The 21,890-nt window shown below is 41.1% G+C and overlaps 1 protein-coding gene across 3 annotated transcripts in view; it reads left to right on the forward strand.

The window, feature by feature from the left end:
* Positions 1-7,727: 7,727 nt before the first annotated feature.
* Positions 7,728-21,890, forward strand: part of SERTAD4 (SERTA domain containing 4) — a 29,562-nt gene continuing 15,399 nt past the window's right edge. The window contains exon 1 of one of the 3 annotated variants that reach the window (XM_033937206.1): positions 7,728-7,746. The gene's annotated coding sequence lies outside the window, so the exon portion shown is untranslated. Of the gene's footprint in view, positions 7,747-21,560; positions 21,572-21,613; positions 21,742-21,890 lie in introns of those variants that run through there. The other 2 variants (XM_033937207.1, XM_033937204.1) reach the window with 2 other exon arrangements.

Raw genomic sequence — 21,890 nt, forward strand, 5'->3', positions numbered from 1 at the left:
TCAGGATTGACAGCATTTCTCATTTTGGTCTTAGAGGGTGTGTTGGCATGCTATACAGTGGGATCCTGCTCCTGGACACAACATCTCTTTGGTGTTTCATGGAGATATGTCCTAGCTAACTATCCAGTGCTCTTGTGTTCTTTCAATGAAAAGCTTGGAGCTTGGCCTCCAGCTGTTGCCTAATGGTTAGTACATCAGCCTTGGAAGCTGCAAAGCAAAGCACTTTATCCTTCTCTCCCCTCTGCTCTTTGCAATGGGCAGGAAACTAATGTACTAGCCATAGAACCTTGATATCAAATAGGACAACCATGGGCATTGACACGAAAACACAGGATACATAAAGTCAAAATCAAATTTTTATATAGAATTAAATCTTTTCAAACATACATTTAAACAGTCTTTAAAATGAAAACATAAAAGCAAGGCGACATATTTACAATTCACAAAAAGAGTGAGGGAAGGGGGAAGGATCACTGTGATTAGAGATGAGGGAGAAAAGCCCCCCTCCCCCCGCAAGAATTACTGGAGCTGCATTAGGAGGTGAGACAGATTAAAAGTCAGGTCCTTGGATCCTAGCATGCTCAAAGGCAGATGATATGTGCCCTTGAGCTTGCTTGATCCTGGCCACAGCAGCTTCTTAGTTGCTGGTCAATGCCTGTTAGTTTGGACTGGTTGTCTGGTGTCAAAATCTTATTTTAAATTCTCCTTAGCAACTGCTGGCAATCTTCTCAACCCACTTTGGAAATATGAGTTGTGGTTCCATGGAAGGTATAAAACAGGGGCCGCAATCCAGTCGGGTTTTCAGGATTTCCCCAATTTATATGCATGAGATCTATGTGCATGCACTGCTTTCAATGCATATTCATTGGGGAAATCCTGAAAACCCGACTGGATTGCGGCCCTCAAGGAGGGACTTTGAGATCCCTGGTATAAAACTAAACAAATGAAAATCTTGCCTTACTGTGGTAATGAATCAAAGAAAAGGCAAGAGTGATGTCCTAACAACCGATAACATTTAATAATCTTTTAAAAACGTTCTGTTCCCAACAAGGATCCAAGTTTCGGCATGTAGACATGCCTTCATCAGGGGACACTGGAACTTGCTGCGTTGGATTAAAAGGTTGGAATGGAAGAAAAGGCAGCAGTCTGCATAAATCGTCACAATTTGGATCCCACTCCCCAGTACTCACCCTGCAGGCCCCAGTTGCTAGAGAGCATCAGCTTTCTTGGTTGCACCTATCTCCGAATGACTTTTGGGTCAATCTCTCAGATATTCAAGGCATCTCTGGTGACTTTTTATTGCCTTTGGAGTCAGAGGATTCCTCCCCACACTTACTACTACTACTATTACCACATATCATTTCTATTGCGCTTGTCAGACATGTTTAATGTAAGAGACAATCCCTGCTTGACAGAGCTTTCGATCTAATGTAACCTGTGGTTACAAATAAATATATATTTTATAGCTGGCCCGGGATAGGAAAGACCTGACAGTTTTTAAAAGGTAATATTGTAAATGTGCAGGCTTTTCCATAGAATGTCAATGCATGAAGCTGATTGTCAGGAAGTTGGCTGAGTATTGGCAGTTGAGAGAGCAACTGAAGAACTTATGGAAGGAGGAGCTGTTTATGTCTGCTCAGTGTTTGAGAGCTTGTGAGGGAAAAATGGTAAAGTTTTTCTGAGAAAATTAATAAACAGAAGAGTATTTGATAAAAGACTGATTGTGGGAAAAAGAAAAAAGTGTCTTTCAGAAATTCTAAGTGAAAATCTTCAGAAGGATTAAAGGTAAAACAAAGGGATAAACATAGGATTCCTAGTAAATATTAATTTAACTAGACCCTGTTTGTGAGGGAACTTGAGCTTTTTTCTTAAAAAAAAAAAAAAGGAGATTAAAGAAAATTAAAGAAAATGTATTTATTAAGGAGGTCTTCCTTGTTTTGTAGACTAAGAAAGTCTATTTTTTTAAAAGCAGCTGGTTGTATTCTCTAATGAGAGAGCTGAGGAAAATATATTTCTTCAGATTTAAAAGGAAATCTTGATTTTTATTTCCTCAAGAGTGCTGAGCAGTTTATCTGCTTGTGTTATAGGCTCTGGAAGGGTTAACCAGGTTGATATGTAAACCTGTTCAGTGAAGCCTAATCATTCTCCTAATTTTCCTGCTAAGTATTTAAATTCTATTTTGGATTTATTCTTAGATTTTGTTTGGAGAGGCTAGTATGATTGTGAGCTGAATGTACTATGTTTGAATCATATGACAACTGAAAGAAACTACAGAAGGCTGAAGGGGAATCCTGCTCTCTAATAGAGTAGAGAAATGAAACACAGCATAGACAGGTCTGCAGTTAAGAATAAAATATTTTTTATTTTCTTTTTGTATTTAAGTAAAAAGTAGAGGTATCCTGTTCAGGCAGGCACATTAAAAAAAACAAACACAAAACACCACACACACACCCAGGGAGAAAAGTTTCTCTCCTTTTGTTTCCATTTTTAGTGAGGTTTAGGGAGAAAAACAGCACAGAAGTCTGAATGAACCAAAGAGGCCTGAAGAAAGTATAAGTTGACAAGGAAAACAAACATTTAAAACTTCCTTAAAGAAGAAAACTGAGACTCTTTGAGACACACTTACCTACATTAAATACTTACCTTAAGGGTGGAACAGTTATCTAATTAACTATTCTTTACAAAGAATAAGCATATTTCTAAATGCTTTAGAGCAAATCCTAAGAAAATTGCTAATTTATTGAGAATTTTGGAATTTTGAAGTTTGTAAGAAACTCTTGTAATAGTTTTCAGTAGATTAGATCCAGTTTTAAACTGTTTAGTATAGGATTTTAATTGGATAATTGCACTTTATAACTTGCTGAACATTTTTAAACCTGATTAAAAAACGTTTTTAATGTTTTTTAAACACTATTTATTGGATAAGTGCAATAAACACTGTATATATATTTATGCACTTTAAAAAAATAAAGTTATTAATTCAACTCACTGAGTTTATAACATCTAACCTGATTCTCAATCCACCTTTAGTCCTAGCCAGGTTCTCCTAAATAATTTATTAATTTAGGAATGGCTAGTGTTATTTGTCTGCACTCTTGCCTCCTCTGAGTATTTAGCTGGCCACTTGTATACCACAACTACAGATTTATTGAAAAGAAGCTGCAGTGCTTGAGCCAGAGGGGACAGGGTTACACTAATTTTAGCACATTGGTGTCAACTGATGCAGCCACTGTCTTGCCTCTTCACCAACAGGACTACTTCTGATTTAAAATGGTGTGCCATCTCGCACTGATTAAAGTCTGTTCAATTTGTCTCTTTCATGTTTGGATTTTGTTTCTTGTGACATGTACATTGAGTAAAGTTACCAGATTTTACTATTATTAAAGCCAGACCCATGACACCCGCCCCCCCCCCAGTTCTACCAGCCTCGCCCCCCTCCCCGCCCTGCCCCCTCAACCTGTTCTCGTGCTCGGAACCGTGTTGGAAGGGCATCTTCACATGCGCAGGTGTGATGTGATGACATCACATGCATGCGCACATGCATGTGATATGACCATGTTGCATCCGCGCATGCGCAGATGCTTTCCTGACATAGTCCCGAATTGGAAGCTTTTCAAAACCCGGACGTGCCGGGTTTTGAAAAGCCATCTGGATGCCTGGACAGTCCTCTAAAAAGAGGACATGTCTGGTTAAATCCGGATGTCTGTTAACCCTAACACTGAGCTCAACCGCGTAGTGCTCTGGAGCCCACCTCTCTTGTGATTTGCTTGGGGTCCTCCTCACAATGGCACAAGTCTTCCAGGCCCTTTCCACATGCTCTGGTGCTTGCCAACTGAGCAAGTGGGAACAAGCGATGCTGATTACATTACATTACATTAGTGATTCCTATTCCACCATTACCTTGCGGTTCAAGGCAGATTACATAAGAGTTGTCATGAAGTTACAAGATATATAGGCAGATTACATAAGAATTGTGAAATTAGGTAATACATGTTGGATAAATTGAACATTTTAGATTTGATAAGGAGTAGACAGTATAGTAGATGGAGCTTGGGATGGATCTGGTCGTGTTAAATAGGTTTTATGTATTTTTTGAAGAGTAGAGTTTTAGTTTCTTTTTTGAAGGTTTTGTAATCTGTGATCGAAGACAGCAGATTGGTGAGTTGTCTGTTTAGTTTTGCTGCTTTGGTGGCCATTAGGTAGTCATACAGTTTTCTTCGTTTGACATTTTTGGTTGGTGGGTGTGTGAATAGTGAGTGGGTTCTCCTGTGTCTGGTTGAGGTGGATTGAGTTAGTCGGTTTTTCCAGTAGGTTGGGCTGTCTCTGTTTATAGCTTTGAATAGTAGGCAATAGGGTTTGAAGTGTACTCTTGCTTGTATTGGGAGCCAGTGTGAGTTGTGGTATGCCTCTGTGATGTGGTTGTATTTTTTCAGTGAATAGATGAGTCTTAGGGCTGTATTTTGTATTGTTTGTAGTTGCTTTATCATGGTTGCTGGGCAGGGGAGGTATAGTATGTTGCAGTAGTCTATTAGTCCAAGGATAAGAGATTGTACCAAAAGTTGGAATTGTTTCCTGTCAAAGAATTTTTGAATTTGTCTTAGGCTTCTCATAGTTGCGAATGATGTTTTTATTATTTTGCTGATTTGTGGTTGCATGGTACAGCCTCTGTCAATCAGTACTCCAAGAAGTTTTAGTGTGGGTTGAAAGGGGTATGAGATCAAGTTTATTACTAGGTTTGTTAAGGTTGGGGTTTTGCTGTTTTTCTAGGAGGATGAAGTTTGTTTTGTCAGAGTTAAGTTTTAGTTTGTGTTCTGTCATCCATGTTACTACTGTTTCAAGTGTTCTGTGTATTGTGCCTATCATGGTGGGCACTGGATGGTCGAAGGGGAGGCGAATGGTGATGTCATCTGCATAGCTGTAGGAGGTTTTGCCATGTTTGTCTAGGCAGGAGCTGAGGGAAGCTATGTATAGGTTTTCTAGGTATGAGGTTAGGGCTTTAGCTACGAGGCCTTCCATCAGCTTGATGTACAGTGGGATTGAGGCTATGGGTCTGTAGTTGGATGGTTGGTTCGTTGTTCCTTTGGGGTCTTTTAGTATCGGAGTTATGATGATTTCGCTGAGGTTTTGTGGGAAAAGTCCATCTATGAATAAAGATTGTATCCATTGTAGGAGCTGGGAGCGGAATAGTGTACTGGAGGTTTTCAATAGGTATGGGGGGCAGTGGTTAAGGCCACAGGCTGCGTGGCTGTATTTATTATATAGTTTGTTGAAGTCTGACCATTGTATGGTTGAGAAGTGGGACCAGGTTCTGTCAGCTGCAACTGATTCTTTCTCTGTGGAGGGATTTGAGATCTCTTCTAGGTGTGTGGGAATTCCATTGAACGTGGCTTTGATATTTGCAATCTTGTTTTTGAAGTATATGGCTAAGAGGGTGGCTGAGGGAGGGGGGAGTTGCTGTTGGTTAGGTAGGGTGTGGTGTCTGTGAGATCTTTTATAGCTGGAATAGCTTTTTTGTGTCTTGGGGTCCTTCTCTTATTTGCTTTGTGTAGTAGGTCTTTCTTTTTTCTTTCAGTTTTTGCATTTTTGGTTCAGTATTCTCCATGCTGTTTTTGTGGATTCCTGGCTGCTTCTTCTCCATTTTCTTTCTAGTTGTCTGCATTGCCTTTTGAGTAGGAGTAGTTTGTTGTCGAACCATTTGTTTGATTTTCTATGGATTCTGGTTTTGGGTTGTTCTGGGGCTAGTTCATCCAGGGTTGCTGTACTTAGATGAAGTCCTTGGGAGTGTAGTCTTGAATTATGGTGTCTGCTTTTGTCCAGAATATGGTGGGATCGATGTGTTTGCGTGACTTGTAAGTTATTTTTTGAGTAATTGGTGTGCTTTTGTTATTGGTCCAGTTGATTTTGAAAGAGTAAGTGTAGTGATCTGACCAGAGGGAACGGTTCCATTTTCCGTTTGGATCTCTGGTTGTGTGGGTTGTTGGGACATGTAGGCTGCGATGTCGAGTTGGTGTCCTTTTTCATGTGTGGCTTAAGGGTCTAAGATTTTGTATGTTAAGGCCTTGAGGTATGATAGTAAGATTTCTACTTGTTTGCAGATTGGTTTTCGAGGTGGAGGTTGAGGTCTCCTAGGATTAGGTTGTAGGTTGTCGTTAGTGAGTTTCGATATAAAAAATTCTTCAAATATTGGTTTTGCTGTGTTCCAGTTACTGGGGTTATGTAGCAGAGCACGCATGTCACACTGTTTCAGTATGAACCTCCCTCTCACCGGTGCATGTCCTCATGTATTTATTTACTTAATTTGTTTTCTGTCCCACCCTCCCCAAAGAGCTCAGAATGGGTTACAGGTGGACATGCATAATATACAATTAACAGGTTACAATTAGCTATAGTTATAGTACAAGTTTTTACCCTAATTCAACACATACTAGGGATCTAATATCAATATACATAATATACAGTTTAGAGGATAAATTTGACATTGTTTCAGTGCAAAATCATCAAAAGGAGACTGTATTATATTAGTTTACTCTCAGCTATTACATTTCAATGGAACCATTTTTGTACATGCCCAGAGATATGGAAAAGAAGCAACAAAACAGGAAGGCCCAATGTTCCACAGTGAAAACAATCCAAGCGATGAAAACAAAAACAAAAAACACTCACAGGACTCACAAGAACTGGTTGCAACCATTCAGGGAGCGGTGCAGGGCCAGGCGAGAGCTAGAAAAGCTCACTCCTGCGTGCCGGATGCACCGATGGCCACAAGATCTGAGGCAGGCATCCAGAGAGCAAAGGGGGCTCAGCGCGGGGCAGGAGCGCGGAAAGCTCACTCCTGCCCATACACCACTGGACCATCAGGGATTCAAAAAGGTGAAAAAAGGTACACAGGATGGGGGGGGGGGGGGGAAAAAATTGTTAGAATCAGCCCAGTCGGGAGGGATCCCTCCTGTCCAGGCCTACCAACTCATAGGGCAGGCCGGCAGAGGAGGTTGGGTGGTCACTGGGTGATGGCCCAAATATAGGACAAGACCCCCACTTTTGGGGCCCAAAAATCTCATCCTGTATTTGAGTATATATGGTAGTCCCAAATCCGGCTATCTATACAGGCCTAATTAAAATATCTCTCGGCAATAGTACAACAAGCTTTTCTATATTATTCACATTATGTTCAAAGGAAAATTAAAATGGGAGGTTTGCAAAAGCATCTGTAACCAATCATCCAATCATAATTAAAGCCATGGCAAAGGTTAGGAGGAAGGCATTATAAGCAGGTAATGTAGAAGAGAAATAGGCTTAGAGAATGATCTTAGCAAATGAAATTAATCCTTATCTATCAAAAAAAAGGGTATGAGGATACTCAAAATGTCCATGGTAAGCCTGTCTATCTCATAATTGATCAGTGCTGACAGAAGGCAGCAAAAATAAGCAAGACTGAGAAAGGAAATGTGTGGAGCCCCTATGGGGGGGGTGGGGGTGGAGGAGGAGGGAGAGGAAGAAAAAGAAATGTGCTTGTCATATTCACTCTCTAACCCTGGGGGCATAGTGAAATTTCTCCTGTGAAATCCAGAGGGAAATGTAAGTCTGGATTTACTGGTTTCACACGCTCTCTTGCTAGTCTATACCCATCATTACCATAACAGTCGGCGAGAATTAGAGGAGGTGAAAGGACACAGCACCCTGGATCTCAACAATGTTCCACGGGAGCTCACTGCCTGGTACCTTCCTCTGAGGCTGGACCCCAAAGAGGTAAGGGAGAATCTGGCATGAAGCAGGAAAGGATGGGGGGGGGGGGAAGGGACTATTGATCTCTAGGTTTCACACAGATCATTGAACCTGTCTCTATGACCCTGCTTCTCAGTTTGGATATGATGCCTGGAATTCACAGCAAATGCTGAATCCTTGCAAAAAGAACTAAGGATTTCATGTCTATCCTGAAAAAGCAGCGAAATATGTTCCGCGAACCTCTGTGGATTTCTGTTTTGAGGCAGGAGACGGGGCTGTAAGGATCAGGAGAGCGAGGAAAAGAGCAGTAATACTTGCCTGACATCTTTGTATACAGTGGTGCCCAATGCATGGAAGGTGATGAGTCGTGGGCTCTCTGGTTTTATTGATTGTTAGTGTGAAGAAAGGAGGGCAGATGCACCCTTAAATGATCTTCTATTTTCAGATTCCAGGGAGAACATTTTCAGAAGTGTACATGAAGGAGGTGGAAGCACCAGGGCTTGGAAATGATTCTTCTGGGAAAGGGGAGGATACAGCATGAATGCAAGTGAAGCTAATTACATCTCAGTTTCATTACTGAACATGACCCAAATAACCTTTATTTAGACTCTAGCAGAAGGCTTCCCTCCCCTGCTGTGTCTCTTCTCCAAAGAAGAACCAGTTTCAAGCTTCAGGATCTTTCAGTTTTGGCAGGAATTTTTAACTCCTGCATCAAACTGAAGACTGAAGCCTCTAAATCGAGGGCTTGTCTGAATGCAGAAGTCACCCTAACGGCTTTAATTGTGCCATTACAATTCACCTACATTTTAGCTGTCATTCTCTTTACAGAGCTAGTTATTAAAAACAGCCTCTTAACAAGATCAGTTTGGAATTAAAAAGAAAAAGAGGATTGGTAAGGAATCCAGGAGAAAGAACAGTTTAATAAAGGGCCGGTCTCCGTTTTTTTCAGAGCACCCTTACTCTACAAGTGAATGTTGTTTTTATGGGCTTCTGCAAGTCTGGTCAAACACAGATCCTACTTTAAAGTATGCCATTCTGTGTGTGTGGGGGGGGGGGAGGGGGGAGATGGGGAGAGCTGGCAAGCTTAATGGCAAAAAAATGAGTTTCACCATTTGGAGGAAGTGAGGGATTTCTGGATTTGTGAGATAGTGATACAAAGTTCATTATAATACAATATTGTTCCCCAGGGGGAAAAACACAGAAAAAAATGTTTGTTCATTATCTTTCATTTTTAGTGATATGGTTTTGCATCCTTCTACCAAGTAATAGTGTGAAAAACGGTGCTAAAATCTGTTACATATAATCAGAATAATCTGATCCCTTGGGTATTAACTGTACATCTCATGAGTGGGATGCTAGCATGATCTATTCTCATGTACACTAGAAATAAACGCTGGCTTTTACAAAGCTGCGGTAGAGGTTTCTACCGCGAGCCTGCGAGCGTTGGAGCATTTACCTTTGTACTGTGGCTTTGTAAAAGGAGCCCAATAGTTTTTAATGTATGAATGCTTGAGAAAATACATAAAATAAGTATCATTAATGTTAAAAGACAACTCCGTTGCCTAATTTCACTTTTAGTTGACGACGCTCTGTATATTATTGCTTACCCGTGTTTATTTTAATGTATCACTGCAATAACTAATTACAGTTTTAGAGCTGAAGCCTTTGTCTCCCTTCATATTGCAAAAGTCTTATATCAAGTAACTGAGAATAAAACTGAATATACCATGTCCCTGTATTCAGGGCCGCCATCAGAAATTTCTGGGCCCCTTACTGAGCAATCCTATTGGGTCCCCCATGCACCCCTTCCCCCCCCCCCCCCCGACACCCCCCCCCTTCTTCCATGGGCCGAATACACACATACTTTTCTGCTAATGCTCCACCTAAGCCAGTCCCGTAAAATCTTCTCACGTCCATTGGGTGATTTGGCATAGAGGAGATATTCATAAAAAGAACGTCCGTCAACATCTTTACTCATAGACTGTGCCATTTGCTTTAAATCATCTTCCATCATTAATCCAAATTGCCCAATTCTTTCTCTGTCTTTGTCCTGAATGGCATCTGGCCACATTGCTGGATCCTTCCAGTCAACAAATTTATGAGCAGGCGCGGAGAACGCATTTTTAAACAAATGTAGTTTATCCTTGTACTCCTTATGTAATTTTAAACATCTATGGATATGTTTGTATGTTTATTGTTCAAATGGTTTTATTTATTTCCCCAAATTTATTTTTGTTATACGCATTGAAAATATTTGATATTGCGTTTAAATCAAAATCTCAATAAACTTGAAATTTGAAACGAGTGCCCGTGAGATTGTGGGAGGGTTAAATACTCAAAACTTAGAAGAATAACAATTTACTTAAAGTTTTTGCTACGCCAGCTTTCTGGTATCTTTACATACAGTGGCGTACGTAGCATATGTAACACCCGGGGCCCATCATTTTTGGCACCCCCCCATCTGTAAGAAAAACAGGTTTTTAGTAACAAACCACACGTCACACATGAGTACCTAGGAAAAGGCAGCATCTTACATATTGCAGTGAGCAGTACATCAATACACCCATTGTAAAACTAAACAAGCCAGACCAGCACAGATCAATCCTACACCGTCAATCCTAACAGAAAACCATGTCTTTCGAACACACAGAACACAGAAAACACCTTTGCCTAGTATGGAATATCTCATCACAAACTAACCCCTCACTCTTTTACAAAACTGTAGTGTGGATTTTAGCCACAGTGGTAACAGCCCTGACGCTCATAGAATTCTGAGCATCAGAGCTGCTACCACCACGGTTGTCGCTAAAAAACGCTCCACAGTTTTGTAAAAGGGGGGATAAAATAGAAATACACAGTTTCAACGCTCTAGCTCAGAGGTGCCCAAACTTTTTGAGCTTGTGAGCTACTTTAAAATGACCAAGTCAAAATGATCTACCAACAATAAAATTAAAAAACACAAAGCACACTATACGCTGAGAAAATGTTAATTATCATTCCTATTTTGGGTTTTTTTCAAAGAGGTCAAGGCAGATGATTCTATGCATTGTCACCTCAGTAACAACCATACAAAAATAGACAAATATACCCTCCATCCTTTTTATTAAACCACAATAGCAGTTTTTAGCGCAGGGAGCTGCGCTGAATGCCCAGCGCTGCTCTTGACGCTCATAGGCTCCCTGCGCTAAAAACCACTATTGCGGTTTAGTAAAAGGGGACCATATTGTAAAATATAGACAGCAGATATAAATTCAGAACTGTGAAGGGAAGTGAAGGGAAGTTTTCATCTCTGGGAATTTACCCAGTTAACTATTAAGTTATTTGGGCAAATTCCTTTGAAAACTGTGGTAATACTGCCTCCACTTTGCTAAATTTAAAATAAAATAATTTTTCCTACCTTGTCTGGTGATTTCATGAGTCTCTGGTTGCACTTTCTTCTTCTGACTGTGCATCCAATCTTTCTTCCCTTCTATCAGCCTGTATGCTTTCTCTCCTCCACACCTCATTCCCTCCCCCAACTTTTTCTTCCTCTCTCCCTGACCTTTCTTTCTTTTTTTCTGTTTCTCTTCTTTCCTTCTGTTTCCCTGCCGTTCCCCAAGCCACTGCCACTGCCGCTGCAATCGGGGAATTGGACCCACCAATGGATAACAGGCCCCAAAGCCAACGCCGACGCATGCTCTCCCTGCTTCGGGCTGATCAGTCTTCCTCTCCCCGATGTCAATTTTGCCGTCGGAGAGGAAGTTCCGCCCAGCCAGGCAGCGATTGGCTGGCCCGAACTTCCTCTCCGACTGCAGAATTGACGTCGGGGAGAGGAAGACTGATCGGCCCGATAGATTAGATCGCCAAGACAAAGTGAGTCCTGGGTGATCGACTCACTTTGCCTTGGCGAGCTACTGGCGCCCCTGCCTTAGAACACTGCCTAGGACCCTGGGGGAGCCCGGGCCCCCTGTCAGCTCCGGGCCCCTGAATGCAGGACTGGTAGTACTGCCCTGATGGCGGCCCTGCCTGTATTCGATCTATGGTGCAACTACATCTTAAAAATGGCGTGCAGTTATGGTTGCCATACCTTACAATAGACATAATGGATGTAGAAGGTCAATGAAACTAACAGCAGATTTAAAACAAATCAGAGAATGCATTTTATTGCTCAGCATGCAATTAAGCTGTGAAATTTGTTTCCAGTGGATGTGTTATTTCTGGAGGAAAAGTCCACAAACAATTATTAGCTGGACAGATGAGGAATTCTTTTGAGTCCTCTTGGGTTCTTGTGACCTAAATTGGCCACTGCTGGAGACAGGATGACTCAACATGAAACAGTTTATGTTCTTATTAGGACTCAATTCAACACTGTGTAAATGGCAATGCTTCTCAGCATAGTTCTGGGGCACACCAGACTATCCATACTGATTATGCATAGTAGAGATTTGCTTGCACAGCCTCCAGTGTATACAGATCATATCTCATTCATATTTATTATGGGAATCCTGCAGACCCAGCTGGCTGGGTATGACCTGAGGAATATTTCTTTTCATTCTTCAAAATAATATTCAGGCTGGTGAAGGGCGGGGTTATTTGGACCCACCCCTCAGAGATTTGCTGCTAAATCCATCCCTTCATTCACTTCTGATTTGCACATGATGAATGCCTTAGTAAATGGGACCTCCCAGCATCACCACCCCCACAACAACATAAGAAACAGAAAAGAAGTTCCACAGTACAACTGTTTTAGAGTTTATGTCTGTCAGGGTTTTACTTTCACGACATAGAACTTACTCAAAAGATGGGATGGTAGGAAAATATATGGTGCACCATGAATTTGAAAAAGGGTTGAATGACCCCCCCCCCCCAACCAAAAACAACCTGACACCATTCTTATGAAATGAATGAGTAGGATGCTACTTTGCATTGTGTATATCTTTCTTATCACTGACTGAGGAATATATACATTAGCGTACTTTCTAATCTGTAGCAGATTCCTTTCATTTCTAGTTTACTTTTCACACTGGCTACTTTATTCCAACTTCATGGTCCTCAAACTTGTCCCCATTGCACCACAGCCAATCAAAATAGTGATAAATTTACATATTGTGGAGGCCCAAAGATATGCAGATGTGTCTCATACATTTTCAAGATGCATATCCTGTACATGAAACTGTCTGTTGTACTACCAAAACTACTTGGAAATTGTTATATGAACTTATATATGAATATACTTGTAAGAACATAAGAATAGCCTTACTGGGTCTTCATGGTGGCCAATCCAGGTCACGAGTATCTGGCAAAAACCCAAATAGTAGCAACATTCCATGCTACTGATCCAGGATAAGCAGTGGCTTTCCCCAAGTCTGTCTCAATAACAGACTATGGACTTTTCCTTCAGGAAATTGTCTAAACCAAGGCTGCCCAAGTCCGGTCCTCGATATCTACTGGCAGGCCAGGTTTTCAAGATATCCACAATCAATATGCATGAGAGAGATTTGCCTGCACTTCCTTCTTGGTATGCAAATCTCTCTCATGCATGTTCATTGTGGATATTCTGAAAACCTGGCCTGCCAGTAGATCTCGAGGACTGAACTTGGGCAGCCCTGGTCTAAACCTTTCTTATAACCAGCTATGTTAACCACTCTTACCACAACCTCTGGCAAAACATTCCAGAGATTGACTATTCTCTGAGTGAAACAACATTTCCTCCTATTGGTTGTAAAAGTATTTCTCGGTAACTTCATTGGGCGTCCCCTAGTATTTATAATTTCTGACAGAGTAAAAAACTCGATCCACTTGTGCCTATTCTGCACCACTTAGGATTTAGTAGACTTCAATCATATCTCCCCTCAGCCATCTCTTTTCCAAGCTGCCCTAACTTTTTTAGTCTTTCCTCATCCCCTTTATCATCTTGGTCACTCTTTGAACCTTTCCTAGTGCCACTATATCTTTCTTGAGATATAGCGACCACATCTGAATGCAGTACTCTGGGTGAGGTCACACCATGGAGCGATACAGAGGCATTGTAACATTCTTAGTCTTGTTAACCATTCCTTTACTAATAATTTCTAGCATCTTGTTTGCTTTTTTGGCTTTTACCACACATTGGGCGGAAGGTTTCATCATATTCTCTACAATGACACCTAGATGTTTTTCTTGCCCCTCCCCCCTTTTTACAATAGTGCAATAGCGCAGGCTGGTGCGCTGAATGCTCTGTGCTGCTCCCGACACTCAGAGTTCCTATTGCGGTTTTGTAAAAGGGGGGTTGGGTGCTAACCCCCAAGGCAGACTCTAGCATCTGTTAACTATGATATGGTTTATTTTTACCAATGTGTATCACTTTTCATTTGTCCATATTAAATTTCATCTGCCATTTGGATGCCCAGTCTTCTAATTTCTTAAGGAATGCCTGCAATTTTTCACAATCTGCATGTGTTTTAACAACAGTTTAGTGTCATCTGTAAATGTAATCATCTCAGTTGTCATTCCAATTTCCAGATTATTTATAAATAAGTTAAATAGCACCGGTTCCAGTACAGATCCCTGTGGCACTCCACTATTTACCCTCCGCCATTGAGAAAAATGGCTATTTAACCCTACCCTCTATTTTCTGTCTGATTACCAATTCCTAATCCACAACTGAACATTGCCTCCTATCCCATGACTCTTTAATTTTCTCAGGAGCCTCTCATGAGAAACTTTGTAATAAGCTTTCTGAAAATCTATATACACTACATCAACTGTCCCACCTTTATCCACATGTTTATTCACACCTTCAAAGAAGTCAAGCAAATTGGTGAGGCAAGATTTCCCTTGGTTGAAATCATGCTGACTGTGTCCCATTAAATGATGTTTGTCTAAGGGCTCCTTTTACTAAGCTGCGATAGTGGTTTTAGCACGCTCGGTGTGTGCAGAATTGCCGCGCATGCTAGACGCTAACGCCAGCCTTGAGCTGGCGTTAGTTCTAGCCGCGTAGCATGGGTTTGGCGTGCACTAAAATTCTGCGCGCGCTAAAAACGCTATCATAGCTTAGTAAAAGGAGCCCTAAGTGTTCAATTTTATTTTTTAGAATTATTTCCACTATTTTGCCCAGCACTGAAGTCAGGCTTATCGGTCTGTAATTTCCTGGATCTCCCCTGGAACCCTTTTTAAAAACCAACGTAGCATTGGCCACCCTCCAATCTTCAGGCACTACAGATGATTTTAGTGACAGATTACAGATCTGAGTGTTCAATTTTATTTTTTTTATAATTGTTTCCACTATTTTGCCCAGCACTGAAGTCAGGCTTCTGAGTGTTCAATTTTATTTTTTTTATAATTGTTTCCACTATTTTGCCCAGCACCTAAGTCAGGCTCCTGAGAAAATTAAAGAGTCATGGGATAAGAGGCAATGCTCAGTTGTGGATTAGGAATTGGTAATCGGACTGAAAATAGAGGGTAGGGTTAAATAGCCATTTTTCTCAATGGAGGAGCGTAAATAGTGGCGTGCCACAGGGATCTGTACTGGAACCGGTGCTATTTAACTTATTTATAAATAATCTGGAAATGACGTGTGAGATCACTAACAGCAGGTCAGCAATTTAATGTTTGAGTTCTTTTAGTATCCTGGGATGTGTACTATCCAGCCCAGGTGATTTATCAATTTTTAACTTGTCAATTTGGTTTAGTACATCTCCTAGATTCTCTGAGATTTTTTTCAGTCCCTCCACATCTTCACCTTTAAAAACCATTAAAAGTTCAGGTAGATCTCTTACATCTTTCGTAAAGACTGAAGCAAGGAATTCATTTAGGGCTCCTTTTACTAAGCCGCGATAGCGTTTTTTAGCGCACGCAGGATTTTAGCACGTACTAAACCTGCGCTAGGCGGCTAGAACTAACGCCAGCTCAATGCTGGCATTAAGGTCTAGTGCGCGCGGCAATTCAGGGCACACTAAGCGCGTGCTAAAACCGCTATCGCAGCTTAGTAAAAGGAGCCTTTTTACATAGGTGCGTTAGGGCCTTAATGTGCGGAATAGCGCGCTTTAAAATGCCATGCGCGCTAGCCGCTACCGCCTCCTCTTGAGCAGGCGGTAGATGTTTTGGTAGCGCGCGCTATAGCGTGCGCTAATCCGGTGCATGCACTAAAAACGCTAGCGCACCTTTGTAAAAGGAGCCCTTAGTCTTTCCGCTAAAGCCTTATCCTCCCTCAGTGCCCCTTTTGCTCCTTGATCATCCAACAGTCCCACGGATTTCCTAACAAGTTTTCTGCTTCTGATGTACCTAAAAAAATTGTCACTATGAGATTTTGCCTCTTTGGCAAATTTCTTTTCTTATCAAAGCTTTGCATCTAACTTGCCAGTGCTTATGTATGTTCTTATTTTCTTCATTTGGATCCATTGTCCATTCTTTAAGGGATGTTTTATGGCTCTAATAGCCTCTTTCACTTCGCCTTGTAACCATGCTGGCTCTCGTTGTATCTTCTTTCCACATTTCTTAATATGTGGAATCAGTGCTGGGTAGTAACTAGTTACTTTTCAATAAGATCAACTAAATTAACTAGTTACTTTAGTTTAGTAACTACTAACTAAATTTACACATTGCTTTTGTGTTACAGTTTACATAACATGCAGAACTGACAATAAATTACCAGTTGTGCTATTTCACTCTTTAAGCCTCCAATTCAACTCATTTCTCTTGCCTCAGTGCATTACAGTAACTACCCATGCAGTGGTTATACGTGGTGACATCCAGCCAAACGGGCTCTACTGAGCTAAAAGAATTGCTTCATAAAGGGCTGGACTGTTTTTGAAGCTAAGGATGATTTGATAGTAGCATTTCACATCCAAAATTCAAGCTGCGCTGGATCCAGTCAGATGTTGTCAGAGCTCGTGCCAAATACTTGCTGGTGCATGCAATGCAGGCTCAGGCTGATGCTGCAAACACAACTCCTAATGCAGTGAAGATGTCAGCTTCTTCTGCTTCTATGAATCAAATAAAAGGGACAATGCTGTGCAGTCAGAACTAGACCTCTTCTTGAATGATGCTGCATGTGATATATCCAGTCTCCAGCGCTATCCAACTGTGAAAGAAGTGTGTATTCTGAAAAATATGAGCCTTCCATCAAGCACACCAGTGGAGAGACTCTTCAGCATCAGTGGACAGATTCTTACACCATGCAGGAACAGTTTAACCAATGAGCATTTTGAAATGCGTTTAATGCTCAGACCCAATAAGAAACTCATTTGAAAATAAAATACTCATTGATGTAATGTTCATATAGCTATAATTAATAAACAAAGTAACTATTAACTACCTAGTTAATTTTTCTAGTAACTAGTAAAGTAACCATTTACATTTAGTGAAGAGCAACTGAAATCAGCAACTAGTTACTTTTTATCCCATGTAACTAGTAAGGGTAACTAGTTACTTTTTTTACAGTACCTAGCACAGCACTGTGTGGAATATATCTGGTCTGGGCTTCCATGATAGTATTTTTAAATAACATCCAAGTCTGATTTCCAGTCCTAACTTTTGCCACTGGTCCTTTTAATCTAATCTTTGATTTTTTTATACCGATTCATCCCAACAGGAGGGCTCGACTTGGTTAACAAAATATTAATAAAATTATACAGGAGATTAGAACAGAAACTATCTTTTAGGCCAGAATTTTATCTTTTATGATTGATTATTTGAAAAAGAAGGATCATTAGAAAATTTCTGAAATTAATATGTCTTCAGTACTTTACAAAAAAATGGGTAGATGAGAGAGAACTCTAATTATAGAAGGAAGGTCATTCCAAACTTTTATGAATAAAAAAGAAAATGATCGACAAAAATTGGCCATATTTTTTATTTCTTTAACAGTGGGAAACCCAGTTTATATTCCTTAGAGCTCCTAGAATTAGAGATTTCTTGTGAATTAAATGAGACAGGAACCAAAGGAGAAAAAATACCATATAGGATTTTGAAATTTACGGTTGCACATTTAAATTGGATCCTCCAGTAAACAGGACACCAATGAAAGTGTGACATGATCATATTTATGTTTACCGTATATCAGTTTAGCCACCATATTCTGGATAAGTTGCAGCCTCCTCAAATTACATTTACTTAAACAAGCATAAAGTGAGTTGCCATAGTCCAACTGAGATAAAATAATGGCCTGAACCAAGACTGCAAAATGTTGCTGAAAAAAAAAAGATGACGTACTCTTCTAAGCATCTTTAAACTGAAAAAGCATTTTCTAGTAACATGATTAATTTGATTAGATAATGAGAGTGAGAAACCCAGAATAAATCCCTTTTCCTCATTTTATTGTAGTCGCCCTTTCAAAAATTAAATGCTGCTACAGTACATTTCTTTAGCAATATCACTCCAGGTATCGACTCAAATGTGATCACGTTATGATCACTGTTTCCCAGCGGACCCAACACAGTTACCTCCTGTACTAAGCCTTGCATTCCACTAAAGACTAAATCTAAAATAGCTCCCCCTCTTGTTGGTTCCTGGACCAGTTGCTTAAGAAGCAGTCATTTATGATGTCTAAAAACTTATCTCCCTAGTACTCCCTGATGTAACATTTATCCAGTCAATGTTGGGGTAATTGAAATTAATAACCCTAAACTGGGCAGAATAGTCAAATCTCACAACACACTCTTTAAATCTATTCTCTTCTATTGGGGAGAAGGCAGCAACCTGATCACACCCATCCACAATGGAGTAAAAAGACCTTACTTTGTAGCAAGGAACTCAACAGAAAGATATGGCGATACTCGAGAGGGTCCAGAGAAGAGCGACAAAAATGATAAAGGGCATGGAAAACCTCTCGTATGCTGAGAGGCTGGAGAAGTTGGGGCTCTTTTCCCTAGAAAAGAGGAGACTTAGAGGGGATATGATAGAAACTTATAAGATCATGCAGGGTATAGTGAAGGTAGAGAGAGACAGATTTTTCAGACTGGCGGGGGCAACAAGAACTAGAGGACACTCAAAAAAATTGAAGGGAGATAGTTTTAGAACAAATGCTAGGAAGTTCTTCTTTACCCAGAGGGTGGTGGACACCTGGAATGCGCTTCCAGAGGGGGTGGTTGAGCAGAGTACGGTTTTGGGTTTCAAAAAGGGATTGGACGAATTCCTGAGGGGTAAGGAAATCCAGGGGTACAATTAGAGGGTTACTATACAAGACAAAATGCTCTTGAGTAATAGATCACTACAGGTCATTGACCTGGGGGGCCGCCGCGGGAGCGGACTGCTGGGCATGATGGACCTATGGTCTGACTCGGCAGAGGCCATGCTTATGTGCTTATAACAGACACTGCTGAAAGCAAGTGAGCTCACTCCTCATCAAAGGGCAAAAAAACTCCACACAGGACAGTGAGCACCATATATGCTCCTCCTCCACCAACAACTCGTACTTACATGTACCAAGACAGCCGGCTCCTCCCCAGCACTATCTAAAATTTTATCTAAGTGATGAATGAGGTCCTCAAGCCCACTGGTGATCCTCAAGCCCACCGGTGATCCTCAAGCCCACCAGCCACCCAGCTCTCTACATGCCTAATGATTGAATCACCAACTACTGCCTAAATTCCTAGGGTGGGCTCCGTCTCTGGCAGTGTTCAAGTCCAAGTTAAAACTCACCTCTTTGAGACTACTTTCAACTCCTAATTCTCCTCTTTGGGCTCTACATCCCCAACCCTCTATGTCATGTGTGTCTGTCCAAGTTAGATTGTAAGCTCTTCCGAGCAGGGGCTGTCTAATGTCAAAATGTACAGTGCTGTGTATGCCCTTCAGCGCTATAGAAGTGTTAAATAGTAGTAGTAGTACAACAGCTGTCCTAACCCTTTCCTCCTGAGCAGAAGCTCCTGGAGACACATCCTCAGTGTGAGAGGATATTGCATCCCCTGGTGGGCTCGTCCTGGCTACAGGATTATTGCCTATTTCACCATGGTGATGCTCTCCTTTTAGGAGACCTCCCTCCTCCAAGGCAGCACAAGGGCTGACAGACTGGAGGTAGGACATCTCTTCAACATCCCTGTAGGTCTCTATGTACTTTTCTGTCTCCCTTAGTTCCTCCAAGTCTGCTACTCTAGCCTCAAGGGAACGGAATAGTTATCTGAGAGCTAGAAGTTGTTTGCAGTGAGCACACACATATAACTTCTCGCCAACTGGGAGATAATCATACATATGACACACAGTGCAAAAGACTGGATAGCACCCCTCTTTCTGCTGGACTACTGCCTGCATCTTATTATTGAGTTGATTAATTAAATCCTATTAAGTTAAAAGAAATATATTAGACTAGTGTAGAGAGCCTTAGGATTATATTGTATGCTTTATTTAGTGTTTGATTCTTAGAAGGTAATGAAATATAATAAGAATATGTAATAAAGAGTTCTTCTGTTTTCCTAAGAATAATTTACTACAAATTAAGACTATAAGTAAAGAAAAGAGCTAGGGGTGGGTGGTAATGAAGACTAATGGCTCCTTTTCTAAGGTGCGCTAGCGTTTTTAGCGTATGCAAGAAATTACCGTGCGCTACACTTCTAGAACTAATGCCAGTGTTAAGGTCTAGTGCACGTGGCAATGTAGCATGCGCTATTCCGCACGTTAAAGCCCTAACGTGGCTTAGTAAAAGGAGCCCTAAGCCAAACCCTGCTCTGCCTGCCAGAGACTATCTCTAGCAGAAAGTTCAAGTTTAAAAACAGTAGAACTATAAAAGCTTTTTATTCTATGGAGAGTAAGTAAGTCAAGTTTGCTATTTTGAGATCTAAACTGTCTATATTATAAGGGAACCTACAATCTAGCTTTTATCTCCAAACTTATCAAAGCTCAGAGCAAAATGTATACTTACCCAGCGATATGTCTTCTACTCCTCTCAGAAAGATGTAGTCTCCTCTCCTGTCCTCCCAGAAAGAGAATATCATCTTCCCTTGTTTCTCTCCTCTCAGAAAGAATGGATAATAATTCAATTTATAGTTTAGATATGAATTGAACAGCATACATTAAATAGTTGGAAGTTAATATGGTTTACTGGATAGATGTATTCTGGATAGATGCATCAAGAGCAGCGCAGAGCATTCAGCACGCTGGCCTGCGCTAAAAACCACTATTGCAGTTTTGTAAAAGGGGAGGGGGTTGATAAGAACAATGTAATAGCAGTTTATGCATAAAATAATTCAATCCTGGATTTTACAACATTATTTTAATTTAAACTGAGACTTGATGGTAGCTACTATTAATATGCGGGCCTAATTTATTGAGCATGACCTTTTTATTCTGTGTCATAGGACCTTGACAAATAGTGAATTGCTCCCCTTTGGCTCAACTAACTACCTCTGTACCATTATGATATAAATGGATTTTAAAATAAAGCTAGCTAGGTTACTAACAGTTCCATCCCTCCAAATAGTACAATTCCATTTTCTTGATATATGCAAACAATAAAAGAGTTAGTGTCTAAAACAGCCCTAGAAGAAGCACAATAAATATTGAAACGTTATATGGAAATTTAAGCTGCTTAGATAATTTTTCCCGGCAATAGAAGCCTTGCAAATATTTGCAAATGCAAGGCTTCCTCTTCTCTCTTTTCTTAATCGGATGGCTGTTTTTGTTGATGGGTTGTTGTTTTTTTTACCCTGTGAGGAGAAAAGCATATCCGTTTCTTCCATAGCGAACAACTGGTTCAGTGCCAACAGGAAATTCGGGGCTGGCAGCAGCTGGAGCCGGTGTCTCAGGTGGAGCAGCAGGGTTAGCGCTGTAGGGGTGGTGGTGGAGCTTATTGTGACATCCCCCCCTCCCCCCACCCCCGAGAATGATTGGCAAGAATTGTCCCTAAGGGGACTGGCCTGGGAGGGAGGGAAAAGCGCAGAGCAAAGTCCTGCAAGGCAAGGTGTAGCTTTTGCAGTCGTTTTGTTTTGGCTGTGTGGCAGCTGCAGAGATGGGTTGGGGGCAGAGGGAGATGAGGAGGGCACCTGACACGCCCCCGGCCAGGGCCGCTGCCTTTCCCTCCCTGCAGGCTCGAAGTTGGTTTATTAACTGGCGGGAGCCCAGCACTGACGGGTATTATGCAGTGTGAAGCCGAGAGCTGCCAGCTTCTACTTAAATTTTATTTTTATTGCTGATTTTCCTCTTGCTTCTGCCGAAATGTTGGCAGCTCTGTTGGATATTTTTGAACGGAATCTGCTCGAGTCTTGCACATACTTTTGTTA

This window comes from Geotrypetes seraphini, chromosome 3 (genome assembly GCF_902459505.1).
Source record: "Geotrypetes seraphini chromosome 3, aGeoSer1.1, whole genome shotgun sequence".
Lineage (NCBI taxonomy): Eukaryota > Metazoa > Chordata > Amphibia > Gymnophiona > Dermophiidae > Geotrypetes > Geotrypetes seraphini.